General features: G+C 40.0%; 2 long non-coding RNA genes across 3 annotated transcripts; both read right to left on the reverse strand.

The window, feature by feature from the left end:
• Positions 1-845: 845 nt before the first annotated feature.
• LOC119327808 lies at positions 846-1,462 on the reverse strand. Of its 2 annotated transcripts, none has more exons than XR_005158700.1 (2): positions 1,350-1,462; positions 846-1,232 (listed from the first exon to the last, which is right to left on the reverse strand). It is a non-coding gene; the product is annotated as an uncharacterized LOC119327808 (long non-coding RNA). The 2 variants fall into 2 exon arrangements; XR_005158701.1 differs by having other exon boundaries at positions 1,345-1,462.
• A 914-nt stretch (positions 1,463-2,376) lies between these two features.
• Positions 2,377-3,859, reverse strand: LOC119332554. The gene is made up of 3 exons (XR_005161009.1): positions 3,482-3,859; positions 2,659-2,749; positions 2,377-2,571 (listed from the first exon to the last, which is right to left on the reverse strand). It is a non-coding gene; the product is annotated as an uncharacterized LOC119332554 (long non-coding RNA).
• Between the last annotated feature and the right edge of the window lie 5,326 nt (positions 3,860-9,185).

The raw sequence follows: 9,185 nt of genomic DNA on the forward strand, positions 1-9,185 counted from the left end.
ATCACACTTTTATTTACTTACAACTCGATACTAGAACAAAGATATGACTCTATATGAATGCCTCCAGCGGTGTACTGGGATGTGCAAGGATCTAGCGTAGCAATGATATCAAAAAACGGACAAGCCATGAAAACATCATGCTAGCTATCTTACGATCATGCAAAGCAATATGACAATAAATGCTCAAGTCATGTATATGATGATGATGGAAGTTGCATGCCAATATATCTTGGAATGGCTATGGAAATGCCATGATAGGTAGGTATGGTGGCTGCTTTGAGGAAGATATAATGAGGCTTATGTGTGATAGAGCGTATCGTATCGCGGGGTTTGGATGCACCGGTGAAGTTTGCACCAACTCTCAAGGTGAGAAAGGGCAATGCACGGTACCAAAGATGCTAGCAATGATGGAAGGATGAGAGTGCATATAATCTATGGACTCACATTAGTCCACTACAACAAAATAGGCATGTAGAGGCGCTCAATGTAGGTGCTAGAGGCGCAATAAATCATCTCTAGCAGATTTTAGAGTCGCTCATTAAAGCGTCTTTGGAGCGTCTCCCCACGCACCGTCTCAAATACCATTGAGACGCATAGGGAGCGTGTCTACAGGAAAATGAGACGTTTTAAGACCGTCCTTACAAAGCGTGTCTACATGGATGAGACGTTTTAAGAGCGTCCTCCTGCCCTTAGAGACGCATTGCTAAATTCATGCTAGATGCAACTGCATATATTCTCTTTCGTTGTATAATTTCTTAATTAAGTTGCACTTAATAAAATTACTTTCTTATATTAAACAGTTTGACTCCCATTTACATATCAGAAAATATTCAAAAAATGTATGGTATCGCGCAAAATAATAGCATTGTATTAATTAGAGCAGTAGTATTTTACAAACTCAATTGTACACATCATCAATAAAAAAATTACATATTTCACAAACTAGCTGAAATATATCTACTCCCTCCGTTTCTGAAGATAAGTCTTTTTTACAGATTTTAATTGAGACTACATACTAATGTATATAGATGTACTTTAGAGCATAGATTCACTGATTTTGCTCCGTGTATAGTTCACATCGAAATCTCTAAAAAGACTTATATTTAGGAACAGAGGGAGTATATGATTTCTAGTTTGTACATGCTGATAGTGGAATAATAGCTCCTTGCTTTCTCTACTTCTGTAGTTTATCCTTGTGGTGGCTACCTTTAGAATTCGCACGTACAAGTTTTCTGCAAAGAAAGCAAAATGAGATTTGAAAAAAAAAAATCATTGGAACTTCTACCAGCGAGTTCTCCTTTGCTGAACATACAACCATAAGAATAGAGAATGGTATTTATGTACCACACCGAGTAAACATGCCCTCCAGAAGTTTAGTCTAGTCTGGTTGATGTCATGTTACCATACGAAGTATAGATACGTATACTGTAAAAGGAAGAAACATCATGTTGTTGTTGATGGATATACCTTACAAAAAATATGTAGAGAAATAACATCAGGTTAACATACGGGGACTGAACTTTCATGGTTGCGACACTAATAATGTCCAAGCCTTAATACTATCTCCACATAAGACTATAAGACGACATTTACCATAAAAAACTGAATTCTCATGCTAGTTCACATTAATACTCTTCAGTCGAACACAAAAGCGAGCATGATGCCATTTTGCTGCTTCAGACATAGTGCAACGCATCTAATCCAGATGTTTCACATAATCACATATGATTAGATTTTACCAAAAATGATAATATATCCATCCACGGTGCTCTTTATCAGACAACATCAGAAAAGTTTCTGCAGATGAGAAACCACATGTATGAGTTGATCTCTCCCTCTTATAGTACAAGGCATGTTTATTCAAAAAAATATTAGAACGTGGGCACAAAGTTCTTATAATCAGTTATGGGGGAAAATGAAGGTGATTTGATAGTTGATACACGAGCATTATTAATTGCATGAAAAAGAAAAATTCGTTAATAACACTGATCATCTTATTCTATCCGGATATTCTCACAGGCTTTTTATCAAGCACCAACATTCGTGTGTACCAATAATTTGGGAGCAAACAAGTGTAAGATCGACTTTAAGTTGAACTAGTAGTTTAGTCAGTAAAAATCTGAGAGTTCAGAAAAAAAGACAAAGTATTGTTGTCCCATATTGTAATAGAGATAACCTAAAGTAAATGTGATGTCAAGATTCTCCTCCACAATTAAGTATGCATCAAGGCAGGGGCTCTAATTTTTTACTTGGAATGAATTCATAGAACAACAACTAAAACTAAAGAAAGTAGATCAACTCACCTATAGATGAATTGGCTGCCTTGTGCGCTCGCGCAGGTCACTTATGTTCTCCAAATCACTCGCTAGATTCCCGCTGGTCGATAGTGGCGGGCACGAGGTCAGTCTACCTGATGGCAACAAGCTTCACATGGCAGACGACGCATGGATGAATTTTGGTTGCAAGACGAAGGGTTCTCAGAGACAGAGAGGGTGGCAGTTCACCGGGGCGGACATTTTTTCCCTGAGGATCAGTGGCGGAGGACGAATTTTTTCTGAGGTGGGGCGAACTCTAAAGCACAAAAATAAAAATCAAAAGACAATGGTAGTGCACACAAATACTTTTAGCTGAAAATGCCACTAAAGAAAAAATACACACCTCCCCTTTGCCTTTGCTAGGCCTTCCCCTTCATATCCATGTTTTCCCTTCGCCCACAAAGTTGGCAACGCCGCTGCACCACCCACACTCACTGTTTTTAATCAGCAATTGTCAATTTGTCATCAATATTAAGAAAAATTTCTATCACAGAGCATAAAGCACATACAAAAATGAATGTAAAGCACTGAGTAATTACTATCACATATCACACATTCTCACTGTTTTTAATTAGAAAAATTCGTCAATATGTTATGAATCTCCAGCCACTAGTGCACACACGACTAGAAAAAGAGAAAACAGAACATGGATGGAAAAAGAACAGAGTCGATGAGGGGGCTGCAGGCGGGGTGTGGACGCTGACCGCCGCCCTCGCCGCTCCAGCCGGCCGCCGCCCTCGCTGCTCTTGCTGTCCACCGGCCCGCACACAGACCGCAGCCGTCCGCCGGCTCCGCGTGCCGCTCCGTGCTGCTAGGTAAGCTCCGGCTGGCTTCCTGCTATGTTGGACGGCTGGAACATTGGAGAGGACAGAATCGCTGCTCACTGACTCAGGATCCAACAAGACAACGATTTTTTCAGGAACTATCGACGAATCAGAGCGAGTACCCATAAATATACCTATACGTAATTTTCTGCCCCGGCAAATCAAGGTAGGGCGGGCGCCCGTCCTCGCCCTACCGAGAGCTCCCCCTGTGCCGGGGATCACATAAACTAATTAAGATGTCTGTGATAACATTGTTGTAGTGCAGAAAGATGAATCTCAATCAAAGTCTGATCGACACCGACAGTGTACATACAAACAAACGAGCGCCTAGCTGATCAGTACCATGTCTCATTAATGGTGGTGGTCGACCAGGAGTGCAAAACTTGGGGGCGGGGGTGAGTCAGTACTCAGTAGGAGGAGTTGGGGATGTGCAGTTCTGTGCCGACCCCGCCATCCGTCATCTTCCCTTTCAGCCGCAGCGCACCGTGTGCCGGAGCTGTCGGTAGAGGCGGCCGGAGTGGGGCTGGGCGCCGCCTGGAAGCTGGCGTCCCTGAGACCCCGAGGCTACTGCTGGAGGCTGGCGAGCGAGAGGGGAGGCAGGGAGGGCGGTGGGTGGGTGGACTTGCGACAGCGAGTCTGTGGTGGGGAGGACCAGGATCTTGGAAGAGGCGGCGGCCTGGCATGGCGGCGCTAGGTTTAGAGGTCACTGAGATCGCTCTCTTTTTTCACGGTAGTTATTTTCTTAGCCCATATCGCACGATGGGAGATAAAGGTTGATGGTGGTTGAACAAGATATTTTAACGTGTCTAGATTTTTTTATGGGAATCAAGGGACGATGTCTTTTGCGCCTCACAAGACGTCTCTATACGCCAAGTGATTTTCAATAATGAGACGTAGATAAAAGCGTCAAATCAAAAACGTCTCTACATGTCTATTTTGTTGTAGTGGTCATAAAGAACTCATATACTTATTAAAAAAGTTTATTAGCCCTCGAAGCAAAGTACCACTACGCATTCCCCTAGGGGGATAGATTGGTAGGAAAAGACCATCGCTCGTCCCCAACCGCCACTCATAAGGAAGACAATCAATAAATTCATCATGCTCCAACTTCGTTACATAACGGTTCACCATACGTGCATGCTACGGGAATCACAATCCTCAACACAAGTATTTGTACAATCGACAACTACCCACTAGCATGACTCTAATATCACCATCTTTATATCACAAAACTATTGCAAGGAATCAAACATATCATATTCAGTGATCTACAAGTTTTATGTAGGATTTTATGACTAACCATGTGAATGACCAATTCCTGTCAACTCTATAAATAGATATAAGTGAAGTAAGAGAGTTTAATTCTTTCTACAAAATATATGCCCCCGCTCTAACAAATATAAGTGAAGCAAAAGAGCATTCTACAAATGGCGGTTTTCTATATGAAGAGAAACAGGCAATCCAAACTTCAAATGATATAAGTGAAGCACATGAAGCATTCTATAAAGCCATACTCAAAGAATATAAGTGAAGTGCAATGAGCATTCTATAAATCAACCAAGTACTACCTCATACCAGCATGGTGCATAAAATAAAAATGAAAACTAAATGCAAAAGACGCTCCAAGATTTGCACATATCGCATGAACGAAACGAATCTGAAAACATACCGATACTTGTTGAAGAAAGAGGGGATGCCTTCCGGGGCATCCCCAAGCTTAGACGCTTGAGTCTCCTTGAATATTTACTTGGGGTGCCTTGGGCATACCCAATCTTGAGCTCTTGCCTCTCCTCCTTTTCCTCATATCGAGACCTTCTCGATCATCGAACACTTCATCCACACAAAACTTCAACAGAAAACTCGGTAAGATCTGTTAGTATAATAAAGCAAATCACTACTCTAAGTACTGTTGCAAACCAATTTATATTTTGATTTTGCATTGTGTCTACTGTAGTATAACTTTTTCATGGCTTAATCCACTGATATAAATCGATGGTTTCATCAAAACAAGCAAACTATGCATCAAAAACAGAATCTGTCTAAAACAGAACAGTCTGTAGTAATCTGAACATTAACCATACTTATGATACTTGAAAACTTCTGCAAAAATTAGGAAAAATAAAAAAATTGTATAGAAAGACATTGCAAAAAGTTTCAGAACCGTTTGACGTTTCAGTAAAAAATGAAATACCGCGCACTACGGCCAAAGTTTTTTTGCTTCACCGTACAAACCAACAAGCATCTATCTATTATATACTTAAAAGAAGAGACAAATAAGCCATCACGTTCATCCACACGAATTAATTTATCTCGACCTTTAACTTTTTGATCTAAACGGCTGAGATTTAAAGATACAACGTTACATACAAATATTTGTATCAAGGCATATATCACGTTGCACAAGTGAGAGTTGTCACGTACACATATCTATGATGGAAAAGTACATCACAATCACGTCCATTGAGGATCCTAAAAAAAACACGTCCATTGATTGAGATAATAAAGAATCAAGGCCATATACTACTATATGACGTGGAGAAGCTCTTTCCTAAAAACAATGGAAACATCCTACCCATGAATTTGTTCGGAGGTGCCAACCAATGGAAATTTTTCTATCTAAAAGGTACGGTTCTTGCTCTTGCAGCGCTACATAATTTCTATGTTGACAAGGAGAGAGATCGAGGTGATGGAGGCGAGGCGCTCTGCCCTGCCGTGGCCGTTCTGTCCCCTCAGGATCAAGAAGTGGCAAACGAGGCCGCTGCTGTGACAAGGACACCGGCAAACGCAAGTTCCGGCTGCCAAACGATCAAGTTAGGTTCATCTTGGCACCGTCGCCATTACCAACAATCTTTATGACATGAGATGCAGTAGCCTTAGCCTGCTGTCGCGGCAGTGGATCGTCGAGAAAAAAGGCAGCAACATGGCGAGACCGCTGCGTTGTACAAGAAGATCGATCAATCACGACTTTGAGGTTTTTCAAGAACCCAGGAGCAGATCCAGAAACATTGGCTGACGCTGGATTACTCCATGGCCTCTGAACAAGTATTAGGCACGTAGTCTTTTAAGGACAGGAAATCTAGAAATCCATTGTAGAAGAACGCTGTGCCATGAGATTGGCTTGGATAATGTTTGGCAGCTACCAAATGGAAGGTGAGGCATTGAGGAGGCGCACGTGAGGAGTCGACGGCGACCACCTACAACCTCATCGTGTAAGTTCAATATCTCCATGTAGGTAGGCGTGTATGTATGTCCATATGCATGCAAACTTAATGAGTTAGATCATACAGGTTCCATGTACGTCCATCCTCAACATGCCGGATGTATTTTTTTTCGAATCCGATATGGTGTTTGATCATTAGTCAGAGTGTTCTCTAGATTTTGAATCAGCTCTCTGTATGGCGGTTGTCATGAGATTGGCTATTGTCACTACGGTTTCGGGCGGCCACAACCATGCACTCAAGATCAAACATCTTGGTGTGGCGCACATAAACGGCTAGGACAGGGAGCTGGTGGACATGGCCTGCAATATTTTTCTGAATGACTAACAACTAAGGTATGTTCAGTTAACAATTTATTTCAGCATCGAATTGGCATTCTAGCATTGCAATCATAAACTGCAACACTGGAAGCTATGTTTCCTAATGAAATTGTTATCCGAGATCAGTTTTCTTTCAGTATTAAGTGTTACTTATTCCTAGAGTTTTTCCTCTAAAATGACAGCAAAGAATAGACTTGACAGTAATGCCAAGACCTTGGCAAATTTAATTCAGAAGTAAGCTCTACCTTGGAGGCCATGGACGGCATGGCGGCGGTCTGATGTATATCAGCAAGAATGGGAGGTCGCATCAAGGCCAACGAGGTCCTTCTATGTCTGGGTGACCGGATCCCACCAGCCTTACCGATGTGCCTGTTTGCACTATTTGTTGCTGCAACGATAATAAAGTTGCACTTCGCAAAAGAAAGATTGAACCGTCTTATGTTTTGGTAAGTACGCTTTGATGTTTCAAATTCGGTTATTTGTGGTGATTTTACTCTGCACTATAATATCATATATGTACTATCTTTCAATATTCTCAGGCAACAACTTTTGAACTATGTAGTTCACATGCAGATTTATAGAATATTAACAACACGTTTCCTGTGCTGTTCAAAATATGAAGCCATATTATAATAAGTTACTTTATTACAGTACTTTTATTTTCTTCATCACGTTTGGAATGGCTATTGTTTTCACAAACTCCCTTGCTGATGGGGTTGCACTTTTTATTTACTTTTAATGCAGTGATAGTATTATAGCACCATTCATTTTTCTAGATTATCATGTTGGCAATAACCGATGTGGATCGTAAATCAAATAAGGACATGTTTTAGGCCACGCGCGCGTACATGGTTAAGGAGTGCAATGAATTTTTCTCCCATTGCAACCGTTAATTGGCGGAGATGAAAATTGGACCAATACATAATATGTTTCTCATAGCTTTTTTATGTGACAGCCACGAAGTCCCCCTATATATACACAGGACAACCAAAGTTAAACATTTAACTCACCGCGGGACTCAAATACAGGGAACACGAGGGGACTGATATAACTCAAAACAAATAAAATTGCTATAAAGTTTAGAACAATGTTAGCAACCTGAATGTCATTTAATAAAATATAACTCATGCAAACCAAACTGTTAGGTTAGTGAGTGGGAACAAAATGTTCAACATTTTCATATAAATATATACCAATAATTACATTTGTTTAGATGGCTCGCTAACAAAGATGGCTAGAGTAAGATGACCTCATGTTGATGCATCCAACATGGTATTGTCCGAATCGAGTAGCGTAACTCCCACAACGTCCGTTTATTAAGAGATAGACCAGAAACCACAATGTTTATGTACCATCTTAAGATTCATGAGTTTTTATATTTAATTCATGGTAGAAAGTTTCTGAATAGGTTATATGTGTGAAGATAAAACATTCATGGACGAAGAGCATATACAAAGTAGACTGGGATGAACTGAGTGTTTTTCAAGGCAGTAGGAGATAAAATTAAATCATTCAACATCTCACATTTGGCCATTGTGCAAATACTAATAGTTGAACTGATGACAAATATAACCAAAGGGTAAGACTTGAAATGTACATTTTTTATTCTTAAATTAGGTTCCAAAGGAAAAGATGTATATTTTACCCATGGTTTCCATACATCAATGCAAATGTAACAACTAATAAGATTAAAAAATATTTTTTGTGTACCTAACAACCAGAAAAAGAACAAAACACCAATGATTGCATATAGTAAATCTAGCCGCGCAAATGCGCGGGTCACACCGCTAGTTCTAAACATCCTAAAGGCAAACCTTGGCACATTATTTTTGTAAGACAATGGAATTGTACAAGGGGATAATTATTTTTGCTGAAAAATTTCTGTAATCAATATTCACAAAGTTTCCGTGAGCATGAACAAAGTTCAAGGCTAGCTCCCACTTTAACAATGCTTGTCTTTCTCACTTTCACTTTCCTTTTTGAAAAGTTTTGGGTTCCCCTATTTATTTTTTTGTTTTTAAACTATATAAAAGCACTTAACAGAAATAAATGACTCTCTAAAACTTCCGGGTTGTCTCCCTGGCAGCGCTTTCTTTAAAGCCATTTAGCTAGGCATATAGTGCTCAAGTAATGGATCCACCCGGATCCCAAGGTATATCAAAGCCAATTTTAATTAACAATGATTTGGTATTTAGTAGTGAGCACAAAGCAACATATATCAAACAATAACGAAGTCTAACTCTCTTCCTATGCATCGGCATGTCATAAAAGAACAATTCATGCACACCTAGTAAAGGCCAATGCATAGTGTAAACAGTTTCTTGCAATTTTATCATGTGATAAACATAGAGAGGTGGAGATATAGTTCCTCTCTCATAATAATTGCAAGTAGGAGCAGCAAGCTCATGCATATTATATTCATCAAAATCATTATGTGTAATAGTAAAAGGCAACCCATCAATATAATCCTTAATAAGAGCAAACTTCTCCGTTATAGTGTAGTTTGGA

The sequence above is a fragment of the Triticum dicoccoides genome, chromosome 7A (genome assembly GCF_002162155.2).
Source record: "Triticum dicoccoides isolate Atlit2015 ecotype Zavitan chromosome 7A, WEW_v2.0, whole genome shotgun sequence".
Lineage (NCBI taxonomy): Eukaryota > Viridiplantae > Streptophyta > Magnoliopsida > Poales > Poaceae > Triticum > Triticum dicoccoides.